Here is a 13,837-nt window from a genome sequence, read left to right as displayed (position 1 = left end):
TTAAGTTTCAGCGGTTGCTTTCAACTTGTAACATGTGTATCTCATGGATATTGTCAACATAGAGTAATATAACAAGTGCAATATGCAAGTATGTAGGAATGAATGCACAGTTCACACAAGTGTTTGCTTCTTGAGGTGGAGAGAAATAGGTGAACTGACTCAACATAAAAGTAAAAGAAAGGTCCTTCGCAGAGGAAAGCATCGATTGCTATATTCGTGCTAGAGCTTTTATTTTGAAAACAAGAAACAATTTTGTCAACGGTAGTAATAAAGCACATGTATCATGTTAATTATATCTTACAAGTTGCAAGCCTCATGCATAGTATACTAATAGTGCCCGCACCTTGTCCTAATTAGCTTGGACTACCGGATCATCGCAATACACATGTTTTAACCAAGTGTCACAATGGGGTACCTCCATGCCGCCTGTACAAAGGTCTAAGGAGAAAGCTCGCATTTTGGATTTCTCGCTTTTGATTATTCTCAACTTAGACATCCATACCGGGACAACATGGACAACAGATAATGGACTCCTCTTTAATGCATAAGCATGTGGCAACAATTAGTGTTCTCATATGAGATTGAGGATATATGTCCAAAACTGAAACTTCCACCATGATTCATGGCTTTAGTTAGCGGCCCAATGTTCTTCTCTAACAATATGCATGCTCTAACCATTACAGTGGTAGATCTCTCTTACTTCAGACAAGACGGACATGCATAGCAACTCACATGATATTCAACAAAGAGTAGTTGATGGCGTCCCCAGGAACATGGTTATCGCACAACAAGCAACTTAATAAGAGATAAAGTGCATAAGTACATATTCAATACCACAATAGTTTTTAAGCTATTTGTCCCATGAGCTATATATTGCAAAGGTGAAGAATGGAAATTTTAAAGGTAGCACTCAAGCAATTTACTTTGGAATGGCGGAGAAATACCATGTAGTAGGTAGATATGGTGGACACAAATGGCATAGTGGTTGGCTCAAGGATTTTGGATGCATGAGAAGTATTCCCTCTCGATACAAGGTTTAGGCTAGCAAGGTTATTTGAAACAAACACAAGGATGAACCAGTGCAGCAAAACTCACATAAAAGACATATTATAAACATTATAAGACTCTATACCGTCTTCCTTGTTGTTCAAAACTCAATACTAGAAATTATCTAGACTTTAGAGAGACCAAATATGCAAACCAAATTAGCAAGCTCTAGGTGTTTCTTCATTAATGGGTGCAAAGTATATGATGCAAGAGCTTAAACATGAGCACAACAATTGCCAAGTATCAAATTATTCAAGACATTTTAGAATTACTACATGTAGCATTTCCCGATTCCAACCATATAACAATTTAACGAAGAAGATTCAACCTTCGCCATGAATACTATGAGTAAAGCCTAAGGACATATTTGTCCATATGCAACAGCGGAGCGTGTCTCTCTCCCACACAATGAATTCTAGGATCTATTTTATTCAAACAAAAACAAAAACAAAAACAAACCGACGCTCCAAGCAAAGTACATAAGATGTGACGGAATAAAAATATAGTTTCAGGGGAGGAACCTGATAATGTTGTCGATGAAGAAGGGGATGCCTTGGGCATCCCCAAGCTTAGACGCTTGAGTCTTCTTAGAATATGCAGGGGTGAACCACCGGGGCATCCCCAAGCTTAGAGCTTTCACTCTCCTTGATCATATTGCATCATTCTCCTCTCTTGATCCTTGAAAACTTCCTCCACACCAAACTTGAAACAACTCATTAGAGGTTTAGTGTACAATAAAAATTAACATGTTCAGAGGTGACACAATCATTCTTAACACTTCTGGACATTGCATAAAGCTACTGGACATTAATGGAACAAAGAAATTCATCCATCATAGCAAAAGAGGCAATGCGAAATAAAAAGGCAGAATCTGTCAAAACAGAACAGTCCGTAAAGATGGATTTTATTGAGGCACCAGACTTGCTCAAATGAAAATTCCAAAATTTAATGAAAGTTGCGTACATATCTGAGGATCACGCACGTAAATTGGCATATTTTTCTGAGCGACCTACAGGGGGGCGGGTCGAAATTCGTGACAGCAAAGAAATCTGTTACTGCGCAGTAATCCAAATCTAGTATTCACTTTACTATCAAAGACTTTACTTGGCACAACAAAGCACAAAACTAAGATAAGGAGAGGTTGCTACAGTAGTAAACAACTTCCAAGACTCAAATATAAAATAAAATTACTGTAGTAAAAACATGGGTTATCTCCCATAAGCGCTTTTCTTTAACGCCTTTCAGCTAGGCGCAGAAAGTGTATATCAAGTATTATCAAGAGGTAGAGCATCGATATCATAAGCTCCCCCATCTGTAGTGGTACTAAGGGCTTTTTAAATTTTAGGCCTATAATAATATTTTTTTGGTTTAGGCACTTTAGAGACATACATAAACTTTTGCTCCTTACCCACATAAGCTTTCTCCTTATATTTAAGAGAAGAAAAAGTTGAACCCAAGGTTCCCATAGCTTTTTCAAGTTCACTGATCCTTTGGGTTTGATTATCATGGTTAGCACAAGATTCTAAGATGGTGATTCTATCATTTATTCCACCTAGAGATTTATCAAGTTTATCAGTGCTATCAAGTAACATTTCCAATTTAGTTTCAACACTTGGAAAAATTTTCTCTATGGTTTCCAATTTTTTCATGACATCTTCAAGAGAGGTTTCAATTTTAACTTCATTAACAGGTGGTGTTCCAAATAAGCTCTCAATAATGCAACTAGCTTCTAAAGCAGGAGCGCCTAGGAAGTTACCTCCTGCGAGACAATCAAGAACATACCTATTCCAGCTAGAGATACCAACATAAAAATTCCTGAGTAGGATAGTGGTGGAGTGTTTCTTATTGCACCTATTATGGGCATCACTAATTCTATACCAAGCATCTTTTAAACATTCTCCCCCTTGTTGCTTAAACGAACGAACTTCAACTTCAGGATTACTCATTTTAGCAGTAGTAAATAAAGCAAACTAGATAAAATAAATGCAAGTAACTAATTTTTTTTGTGTGTTTTCGATATAGAGTGCAAGACAGTAAATAAAGTAAAGCTAGCAACTAATTTTTTTGTGTTTTGATATAATGCAGCAAACAAATAAGTAAATAAAATAAAGCAAGACAAAAACAAAGTAAAGAGATTGGATTGTGGAGACTCCCCTTGCAGCGTGTCTTGATCTCCCCGGCAACGGCGCCAGAAAATATGCTTGATGGCGTGTAACTCACACGTTCGTTGGGAACCCCAAGAGGAAGGTATGATGCGCACGAGCAGCAAGTTTTTCCTCGAAAGAAACCAAGGTTTATCGAACCAGGAGGAGCCAAGAAGCACGTTGAAGGTTGATGGCGGCGGGATGTAGTGCGGCGCAACACCAGAGATTCCGGCGCCAACGTGGAACCTGCACAACACAACCAAAGTACTTTGCCCCAACGAAACAGCGAGGTTGTCAATCTCACCGGCTTGCTGTAACAAAGGATTAGATGTATAGTGTGGATGATGATTGTTTGCAAGAACAGTAAAGAACAAGTATTGCAGTAGATTTTATTCAATGTAAAAGAATGGACCGGGGTCCACAGTTCACTAGAGGTGTCTCTCCCATAAGATAGCATGTTGGGTGAACAAATTACAGTCGGGCAATTGAAAAATAGAGAGGGCATAACAATGCACATACATGACATGATGAATATTGTGAGATTTAATTGGGCATTACGATAAAGTACATAGACCGCTATCCAAGCATGCATCTATGCCTAAAAAGTCCACCTTCAGGTTATCATCCGAACCCCTTCCAGTATTAAGTTGCAAAACAACAGACAAATGCATTAAGTATGGTGCGTAATGTAATCAATAACTACATCCTCGGACATAGCATCAATGTTTTATCCCTAGTGGCAACAAGCACATCCATAACCTTAGAGGTTTCGTCACTCCCCGCATTCACGGAGACATGAACCCACTATCGAGCATAAATACTCCCTCTTGGAGTTAAGAGCAAAAACTTGGCCGAGCCTCTACTAATAACGGAGAGCATGCAAGATCATAAACAACACATAGGTAATAGATTGATAATCAACATAACATAGTATTCTCTATCCATTGGATCCCGACAAACACAACATATATAATTACAGATAGATGATCTTGATCATGTTAGGCAGCTCACAAGATCCGACAATGAAGCACATGAGGAGAAGACAACCATCTAGCTACTGCTATGGACCCATAGTCCAGGGGTGAACTACTCACTCATCACTCCGGAGGCGACCATGGCGGTGAAGAGTCCTCCGGGAGATGAATCCCTTCTCCGGCAGGGTGCCGGAGGAGATCTCCAGAATCCCCCGAGATGGGATTGGCGGCGGCGGCGTCTCTCAAGGTTTTCCGTATCGTGGCTCTCGGTATCGGGGGTTTCGCGACGAAGACCTTAAGTAGGCGGAAGGGCGGAGTCGGAGGGGTCACGGGGGCCCCACACAGCGAGGCCGCGCGGGCCCCTCCTGGGCCGCGCCGCCCTATTGTGGCGGCGCCCCGTGGCCCCACTTCGTCTTCTCTTCGGTCTTCTGGAAGCTTCGTGGCAAAATAGGCCCCTGGGCGTTGATTTCGTCCAATTCCGAGAATATTTCTTTACTAGGATTTCTGAAACCAAAAACAACAGAAAACAGCAACTGGCTCTTCGGCATCTCGTTAGTAGGTTAGTGCCGGAAAATGCATATATACGACATATAATGTGTATAAAACATGTAGATATCATCAATAATGTGGCATGGAACATAAGAAATTATCGATACGTCGGAGACGTATCACACAACTATGTCTTGGACACATCGCGAATATAATTACAGACTGCACAAACACATTAGTACTTGCCCCCTTGAGGCTTATCACTCCAAGGCTTGCTTCTTACGCTTGGTCATGGATGAAGATTCATCCTGATTTTTTCATCTGGGGCAGATGTGGTCTGATCTCTGGAGGTGAGCTTGTCCCTCGTTTACCGTGTAATGCTAGGGTGGATTTGTGTCCGGAAGGTCTCATAGACCTGTAGCACTTTTTACTTTGGGTGGTGAACTTATTTGGGGTTGATGTTATTTGTGCCACAATGAGATAAGTACTTTTTTGCACGATAAAAAGTACAGGTAAGTAATTCAACCTTTCGCACGTACATAATTCAAACGAGTAGCACACGAAATGACATAGAAAAAAGTGGGAAACATAACAAACACATGTTAAAACTAATGAAACTAAACATGACCATCCTCAACTAGCCCCGACAGCTTCACCGCCATCGTGAACTTCACTCCTCCTCCTCCTCCTCTTCGTCGAAGTTGTAGGGAAGGGTGTGCATCATGTTGCGCGTGGGGAAGTGGCACTCAAAGTTGGTGTAGATGTTGAACGTAGTGAATGCTATGAACTCGCAGCCGCACCAAAATACTTTGCCGAGGAGCTCGTACGCGTCGTAGCGGTTGGTGAAGGTGACCGTGAGGAACAAGAGGAAGGCGCGCGTGTGGTCACGGGCCTCGTCGAGGCGAAACATCATCGGCGCATCCGAAGGGAGGTGGGCAAAGCCGGCGGTGAGGAACGCGCGGGCGAGCTCGACCGGTCCCCTCCACCTGGAGATGGCCCACACGCGGAGTGTGTTCTCCACGACGACGCCCGCCGGGTAGCGCCGGCTCGGGCACGGTAGGAAGCCGACGGAAGACCGGTGCGTTGAACTGCATCCTACCGGTGCATTGCAAGGTCTTGGGTGGGGATTTGCTTCAAGTGGAGAATATATGGATTGTGTGTCGCGCCGAGTGGAGAGGAAGAGAGGGGGTATAAATAGGCCAGATCGATCAATTACAATGAAACGTTGCGCTGTTTCCGTGTCCGTGGAATGGGTTGCGCGTGTGTATCCGTGTCAATGCGGTGCGCCTGAATCAGTCTTCCTTTATTGCTCTGAATCGGCGACCATAAATGGCTCTGCTGCGTCGTCTGCCTCGCTGAGCGCTCGCGTTTGAAAGCACATCTGACTTGGTGCGGCACATGCATGGAAAAGTCTGCGACGGGAGCTAGCCTGCATGGTGCGGCGCATGCATGGCGAAGTCTGCGACGGACAAAACCGTGCAACGGTCCGAACCACGTCTCCTCCCTGGACTAATCATACTGCGGAGTGAGCCTCTCGCGGATCGCCGTCGCTCAGCAGATCGCAGCCATGCACGAGTGTTTCCCTATAAAAGGCGTCCATCCAACGGCGTAGAGCTAGGTATTGTAGGGCCCGCCTGGAGTCGCTTCGACCGCCACGTGAATGGCCATTCCTCGGCTCCCGAGCGGCCGCCGCCCACCTCTGCCAATGAAGTTATTGGCGACTCCACGCGTGCCCAGCGGCCGCCGCCCACCTCTGCCAATGAATTTATTGGCGATGCCACGCGTGCCCAGCGGCCACCGCCCACCACGGTTGCCTGGGCATTATATAGGGGCGCTCGTTCGGCTGCCTCATCTACTCCCGCACAAACCCTAGCCGCCGCACAACATGCACCGTAGCGCAGCCTACCCACAAGCCCGCGAAGGAATCCATGGTTGGTTCTGGTGGGCGGCGAGGCGGTCGAGGCCGTCGAGGCCGAGGGCGCGGTCACCGTGGCCGTGGACGCCATGCTGGAGCAGCATCACCCAGCCACTCGCCGTCGCCAGCGCCGTCGTGGTCGTCTTCGGAGGAGGCGACGTGCTTCGAATTCATCCTACGCATCGACCAGGAACCTCTCGGCATCAAGCGGCTTCCGGACAAGTTCGCCGAGTTCGTCGATGGCGTCGAGCCGGCAGAGTTGCAGCTACGGGAGGCCAGCTGCAACTTTCATCGATGGCGTGTCGAGGTATTGTTCGACGGCCAGGGCAAGATGTACCTGCACACTGGGTGGGACAAGTTCGCCCGCTACCTCGATCTCGAGCCCGGCTGCCAGCTTACCTTCTTCTACGACGGGGATGGCAACATGGTCGTCAAGGTGTTCGACGGCACATCCTGCCGGAGACACTACCACATCAGCGAGTCAAGCTCGAGCACCGACTGTTAGATATTTTCGAGTGTTCTTTCTTTGCAGCGAAAATGGCCACCGGCCAATAGAACCACTAGTGTACGGTTCCAGCCTGGGTGCCTGGGAGTGTTCTTTCTTGGCAGCGAACACAGGAAACACCCGAGGACGACACTAGTTAGGTTTCCTCATTTTTTAATGTTCTAATCTTGTTTTAAACTATGTAATGGTTTGTGTAATGTTCGTATCTGTGTTTAAATGAAAAAGAGAAAAATAATTAGGTAAAAGTTATTGGTTTCCAAAAATTGTGAAGTTTTTTATTTATTTGAATTTTTGTGATAGTAAACTTATAAATTTCTGTTAAATTCAGGCGAAAAAAGTTGACAAATAAAGCCATGGCCCATGAGTTCCCTCCCCGCGTCCAATATCCACAACGTCGCACGTTATTGGGCCTAGTACAAATCGGCCTATTACCATTCCGGAGTGTTCCCCGCGTGCATTGGCCCGTTACATGCCTGACGGCCTAACTGAATAGTTTTCTAATTTTTATTTAAATCTGCAGCACATCAGCTGAACATCTGGTTAAATTCAAAAAATTTAAAAAAGTTTTAACCAACGGATTATGTTCACAAAAACGTGTGACATATTGGGTAAAAAAACTAGATTTTTTTTCGAAGGTCGAAAAATCGACTAGCTTAGAAAAACTGGTTTAATGTAACCCAAACGGTTCCGTTTCTAAGAATGTGGATTCTTCGACCTTTGAGAAACGCTCCAGAAATTTTTGCACACACTCTCGTATCCATCCTAAGACGAAGTGTTAAATTTTTTTCATTTTTTGAATTTCTGTGAAAATAAACTATTAAATTTCAGTTAAATTCGAGTTGGGACAGAAGAAAACTAGAGAACCCTGCTGGATGGGCCATGAGTATTCCTTCCCCGCGTCCATGCTTCACGTTAATGGGCTTAGTTCAAACCGCGTTACATGTCTGACGGCCTAACTGAAAAGTTTTTTAGTTTTGATTTGAATAAATCTGCAGCACATCTGGTTAAATTCAAATAAAGTTTTAAGCAACGGATAATGTACAGAAAAACGTGTGACATATTGTGAAAAAAACTGGATTTTTTTTCGAAGGTCGAAAAATCGACTAGCTTAGAAAAAATGGTTTGATGTAACCCAAACGGTTCCGTTTCTAAGAATGTGGATTTTTCGACCTTCGAGAAAAGCTCCAGAAATTTTTGCACACACTCTCGTATCTATTCTAAGACAAAGTGTGAAGGTTTTTTCATTTTTTGAATTTTTGTAAAAATAAACTAAAAATTTCAGTTAAATTCGAATTGAAAAAAAAAACAGAAGAAACTAGAGAACCCTGCTGGATGGGCCATGAGTGTTCCCTCCCCGCGTCCATGCTCCATGTTAATGTGCTTAGTACAAACCAGCCTATTACCTATCCAGAATGTTATCCAACTATCGTGCCTAGCTCTGCGTGCCGGCGTTAATGAGCGCCACCGCTCCCTCGCCTCCCTCCGGCCTATAAAAAGGGCCGCCTCTCATCGTCCCTTTCACACACAAACCCTAGAGGCTCTCTCCCCAACCCTTGCCACTGATGGCGTGTAACTCACACGTTCGTTGGGAACCCCAAGAGGAAGGTATGATGCACACAGCAGCAAGTTTTCCCTCAGAAAGAAACCAAGGTTTATCGAACCAGGAGGAGCCAAGAAGCACGTTGAAGGTTGATGGCGGCGGGATGTAGTGCGGCGCAACACCGGAGATTCCGGCGCCAACGTGGAACCTGCACAACACAACCAAAGTACTTTGCCCCAACGAAACAGTGAGGTTGTCAATCTCACCGGCTTGCTGTAACAAAGGATTAACCGTATTGTGTGGAAGATGATTGTTTGCAGAGAAAACAGTAAAAATAAGTATTACAGCAGATTTGTATTTCAGTATAAAAGAATGAACCGGGGTCCACAGTTCACTAGAGGTGTCTCTCCCATAAGATAAAACCATGTTGGGTGAACAAATTACATTCGGGCAATTGACAAATAGAGAGGGCATAACAATGCACATACATGTCATGATAAGTACAGTGAGATTTAATTGGGCATTACAACAAAGTACATAGACCGCCATCCAACTGCATCTATGCCTAAAAAGTCCACCTTCAGGTTATCATCCGAACCCCTTCCAGTATTAAGTTGCAAAGCAACAGACAATTGCATTAAGTATGGTGCGTAATGTAATCAACAACTACATCCTTAGACATAGCATCAATGTTTTATCCCTAGTGGCAACAGCACAACACAACCTTAGAACTTTCTGTCACTGTCCCAGGTATCAATGCAGGCATGAACCCACTATCGAGCATAAATACTCCCTCTTGGAGTTAAGAGCAAAAACTTGGCCAGAGCCTCTACTAATAACGGAGAGCATGCAAGATCATAAACAACACATAGGTAATAACTTGATAATTAACATAACATGGTATTCTCTATCCATCGGATCCCGACAAACACAACATAAAGTATTACAGATAGATGATCTTGATCATGTTAGGCAGCTCACAAGATCCAACAATGAAGCACAATGAGGAGAAGACAACCATCTAGCTACTGCTATGGACCCATAGTCCAGGGGTGAACTACTCACTCATCACTCCGGAGGCGACCATGGCGGTGAAGAGTCCTCCGGGAGATGAATCCCCTCTCCGGCAGGGTGCCGGAGGAGATCTCCAGAATCCCCCGAGATGGGATTGGCGGCGGCGGCGTCTCTGGAAGGTTTTCCGTATCGTGGTTCTTCGCATCAGGGGTTTCGCGACGGAGGCTATAAGTAGGCGGAAGGGCAGAGTTGGAGGGCTGACGAGGGGCCCACACCATAGGGCGGCGCGGGCCCCCCTCTAGCCGCGCGGCCCTATGGTGGCGGCGCCTCGTCGCCCCACTTCGTATCCCTTTCGGTCTTCTGGAAGCTTCGTGGCAAAATAGGACCCTGGGCGTTGATTTCGTCCAATTCCGAGAATATTTCGTTACTAGGATTTCGAAACCAAAAACAGCAGAAAACAAGAATCGGCTCTTCGGCATCTTGTTAATAGGTTAGTTCCAGAAAATGCACGAATATGACATAAAGTGTGCATAAAACATGTAGATATCATCAATAATATGGCATGGAACATAAGAAATTATCGATACGTCGGAGACGTATCAGCATCCCCAAGCTTAGTTCTGCTCGTCCCGAGCAGGTAAAACGATAACAAAGATAATTTCTGAAGTGACATGCCATCATAACCTTGATCATACTATTTGTAAACATATGTAATGAATGCAGCGATCAAAACAATGGTAATGACATGAGTAAACAAGTGAATCATAAAGCAAAGACTTTTCATGAATAGTACTTCAAGACAAGCATCAATAAGTCTTGCATAAGAGTTAACTCATAAAGCAATAAATCAAAGTAAAGGTATTGAAGCAACACAAAGGAAGATTAAGTTTCAGCGGTTGCTTTCAACTTGTAACATGTATATCTCATGGATAATTGTCAACATAGAGTAATATAACAAGTGCAATATGCAAGTATGTAGGAATCAATGCACAGTTCACACAAGTGTTTGCTTCTTGAGGTGGAGAGAGATAGGTGAACTGACTCAACATAAAGGTAAAAAGAATGGTCCTTCAAAGAGGAAAGCATCGATTGCTATATTTGTGCTAGAGCTTTTATTTTGAAAACATGAAACAATTTTGTCAACGGTAGTAATAAAGCATATGAGTTATGTAAATTATATCTTACAAGTTGCAAGCCTCATGCATAGTATACTAATAGTGCCCGCACCTTGTCCTAATTAGCTTGGACTACCGGATCATCGCAATACACATGTTTTAACCAAGTGTCACAATGGGGTACCTCCATGCCGCCTGTACAAAGGTCTAAGGAGAAAGCTCGCATTTTGGATTTCTCGCTTTTGATTATTCTCAACTTAGACATCCATACCGGGACAACATGGACAACAGATAATGGACTCCTCTTTAATGCATAAGCATGTGGCAACAATTATTATTCTCATATGAGATTGAGGATATATGTCCAAAACTGAAACTTCCACCATGAATCATGGCTTTAGTTAGCGGCCCAATGTTCTTCTCTAACAATATGTATGCGCCAACCATTAAGGTGGTAGATCTCTCTTACTTCAGACAAGACGGACATGCATAGCAACTCACATGATATTCAACAAAGAATAGTTGATGGCGTCCCCGTAAGCATGGTTATCGCACAACAAGCAACTTAATAAGAGATAAAGTGCATAAGTACATATTCAATACCACAATAGTTTTTAAGCTATTTGTCCCATGAGCTATATATTGCAAAGGTGAATGATGGAATTTTAAAGGTAGCACTCAAGCAATTTACTTTGGAATGGCGGATAAATACCATGTAGTAGGTAGGTATGGTGGACACAAATGGCATAGTGGTTGGCTCAAGGATTTTGGATGCATGAGAAGTATTCCCTCTCGATACAAGGTTTAGGCTAGCAAGGTTATTTGAAACAAACACAAGGATGAATGGTGCAGCAAAACTCACATAAAAGACATATTGTAAACATTATAAGACTCTACACCGTCTTCCTTGTTGTTCAAAACTCAATACTAGATGTTATCTAGACTCTAGAGAAACCAAATATGCAAACAAAATTAGCAAGCTCTAAGTGTTTCTTCATTAATGGGTGCAAAGTATATGATGCAAGAGCTTAAACATGAGCACAACAATTGCCAAGTATCAAATTATCCAAGACATTTTTAGAGTTACTACATGTAGCATTTTCCAATTCCAACCATATAACAATTTAACGAAGAAGAAACTTCGCCATGAATACTATGAGTAGAGCCTAAGGACATACTTGTCCATATGCTACAGCGGAGCGTGTCTCTCTCCCACAAAGTGAATGCTAGGATCCATTTTATTCAAACAAAACAAAAACAAAAACAAACCGACGCTCCAAGCAAAGTGCATAAGATGTGACGGAATAAAAATATAGTTTCGGGGGAGGAACCCGATAATGTTGTCGATGAAGAAGGGGATGCCTTGGGCATCCCCAAGCTTAGACGCTTGAGTCTTCTTAGAATATGCAGGGGTGAACCACCGGGGCATCCCCAAGCTTAGAGCTTTCACTCTCCTTGATCATATTGTATCATACTCCTCTCTTGATCCTTGAAAACTTCCTCCACACCAAACTCGAAACAACTCATTAGAGGGTTAGTGCACAATAAAAATTAACATGTTCAGAGGTGACACAATCATTCTTAACACTTCTGGACATTGCATAAAGCTACTGGACATTAATGGATCAAAGAAATTCATCCAACATAGCAAAAGAGGCAATGCGAAATAAAAGGCAGAATCTGTCAAAACAGAACAGTCCGTAAAGATGGATTTTATTAGGGCACCAGACTTGATCAAATGAAAATTCCCAAATTGAATGAAAGTTGCGTACATATCTGAGGATCACTCACGTAAATTGGCTTAATTTTCTGATTTACCTACAGAGAATTAGACCCAGATTAGTGACAGCAAAGAAATCTGTTTCTGCGCAGTAATTCAAATCTAGTATTTACTTTACTATCAAAGACTTTACTTGGCACAACAAAACATGAAACTAAGATAAGAAGAGGTTGCTACAGTAGTAAACAACTTCCAAGACTCAAATATAAAACAAAAATACTGTAGTAAAAACATGGGTTGTCTCCCATAAGCGCTTTTCTTTAACGCCTTTCAGCTAGGCGCAGAAAGTGTAACTCAAGTAACATCAAGAGATGAAGCATCAACATCATAATTTGTTCTAATAATAGAATCATAAGGTAACTTCATTCTCTTTCTAGATAAATGTTCCATACCTTTCTTGAGAGGAAATTGATATTTAATATTACCTTCCTTCATATCAATAGTAGCACCAACGGTTCGAAGAAAAGGTCTTCCCAATATAATGGGGCAAGATGCATTGCATTCAATATCCAAGACAACAAAATCAACGGGGACAAGGTTATTGTTAACCATAATATGAACATTATCAACTCTCCCCAAAGGTTTCTTTTTAGCATTATCAGCGAGATTAACATCCAGATAACAGTTTTTCAATGGTGGCAAGTCAAGCATATCATAAACTTTCTTAGGCATGACAGAAATACTTGCACCAAGATCACATAAAGCATTACAATCAAAATCTTTGACTCTCATTTTAATGATGGGCTCCCAACCATCCTCTAGCTTTCTAGGAATAGAAGTTTCAAGTTTTAGTTTCTCTTCTCTAGCTTTTATGAGAGCATTTGTAATATGTTTTGTGAAAGCCAAGTTTATAGCACTAGCATTGGGACTTTTAGCAAGTTTTTGTAAGAACTTTATAACTTCAGATATGTGGCAATCATCAAAATCTAAATCATTACAATCTAAAGCAATGGGATTATCATCCCCAAGGTTGGAAAAAATTTCAGCAGTTTTACCACAAGCAGTTTCAGCAGTTTTAGCAGTTTCAGGTAATTTTGCGCGCTTTGCACTAGGAGTAGAAACATCGCCAACACCAATTATTTTACCATTAATAGTAGGAGGTGCAGCAACATGTGAATCATTAGCATTGCTAGTGGTGGTAATAGTCCAAACTTTAGCTACATTTTTCTCTTTAGCTAGTTTTTCATTTTCTTCTCTATCCCACCTAGCACGCAGTTCAGCCATTAATCTTATATTCTCATTAATTCTAACTTGGATGGCATTTGCTGTAGTAACAATTTTATTTTCAATATCCCTATTAGGCATAACTTTCGA

This window comes from Lolium rigidum, chromosome 2 (genome assembly GCF_022539505.1).
Source record: "Lolium rigidum isolate FL_2022 chromosome 2, APGP_CSIRO_Lrig_0.1, whole genome shotgun sequence".
In the NCBI taxonomy this organism is placed as follows: Eukaryota; Viridiplantae; Streptophyta; class Magnoliopsida; order Poales; family Poaceae; genus Lolium; species Lolium rigidum.
The sequence above is the reverse complement of the archived record's forward strand: the minus strand, read 5'-3'. Positions refer to the sequence as shown.